This window comes from Fukomys damarensis, unplaced genomic scaffold (genome assembly GCF_012274545.1).
Source record: "Fukomys damarensis isolate Sample0158 unplaced genomic scaffold, DMR_v1.0_HiC HiC_scaffold_37, whole genome shotgun sequence".
Classification (NCBI taxonomy): Eukaryota; Metazoa; Chordata; class Mammalia; order Rodentia; family Bathyergidae; genus Fukomys; species Fukomys damarensis.
In genome coordinates, this window is record NW_022900949.1 from 11,385,628 (window position 1) to 11,386,126 (window position 499).

Genomic DNA, 499 nt, shown 5'->3' on the forward strand with positions numbered 1-499 from the left:
TGTTTGGTCTTTCTCAGATTAATCATTGTCCGAGTACCTTCTTCACAGACCCCGAATAAATATGTTCAAGACTTTCAATATCTCACTCGATGTTACAATTTAACCTGGGAGGACATAAGGACAAGTTTAGTCCCTGGCTCAGGCTTATCAGATGAACATCTCAAGTCTAATCTCCAGGAGGGAACTGTGGCTGTTCTCTGGGCTAACCCAAATTAGAATTTTAACCACAAAGATGCACAAGGGCAATCTCCAGCTAGGAACAGCCACGACTATATGATTACTTGCTCAGCTGAGGAACTGTAAAAGGTAGCTCATAGAGTAGTCAGTTATGATAAACTAAGGGATATCATTCAAGGGAAAGATGAAAACCTGGCTCAGCTCCTGTCCCATCTGGGTGCTGTCCTCCGGTGCTTTACAGCTTTAGATCTGGAGGGTCTAGAGGGCCAACTCATTTTAAAGATGCTTTTACTACTGTCAGCTGCAGATATTTATTGAAAGT